Here is a 709-nt window from a genome sequence, read left to right as displayed (position 1 = left end):
ATTTTTAAAAAATCAAAAACAACAGGTCCCAAAAATGACGTTTTTTAAAAATATTTTTTTTATGGTTTCCTAAGGGGTAACTGATCAAAGTAGAGCCCAAACGGGCGAAAATTTTGTCCGTTTTGCTCTAGCTCAAACCGTTGAGGCGCTAGAGGGTGTTTTTGACGAAAATAAGCGAAAAAATGTACAACCCTGCATGCTTAGTCGAGGTGATTGGCCGTTGACGGACCGTAGGCCCGTACCTTTGCGTACATTTTTGCACTACCTGACTCGGGTGTCAGCGCCGCAGGCCAAGGTAGATGTATGCCAGGCGCGTCGCAGCGTAACAGTGTTTCGTGAGATATCGCAAAGCCTGTTACGCGAGACGTGGTCTGGCGTACATCTACCTTGTATAGGAGTATTGGTATATTCTCGAAGTGCATCCAAGTAATGTGTTTTGCTTTATTTTGTTTTAGTGAGCAATTTACGGGCAACACCAACAGCTTTTTCCGCCTGCCCATTGCTTTGTGGATATCGAGGAGAGCTGGTCTCTATTGTAGCCCCTATTACATCAGAAAATTCTTTGCATTCCCTTTAACTAGGATTATTCTCTAAAAATCACACGTGGGAGTCCATGGGTGGCAAAGATGTCCCTCAAAGCTGTGATGACTGACATGCTACTTTTGGAGGGTAACTTTTTCATTGCCAGCCATTTAGACAAATTGTCTAC

The sequence above is a fragment of the Frankliniella occidentalis genome, unplaced genomic scaffold (assembly GCF_000697945.3).
Source record: "Frankliniella occidentalis isolate FOCC.00 unplaced genomic scaffold, Focc_3.1 Scaffold259, whole genome shotgun sequence".
NCBI lineage: Eukaryota > Metazoa > Arthropoda > Insecta > Thysanoptera > Thripidae > Frankliniella > Frankliniella occidentalis.
This window is presented reverse-complemented; position numbering follows the sequence as displayed.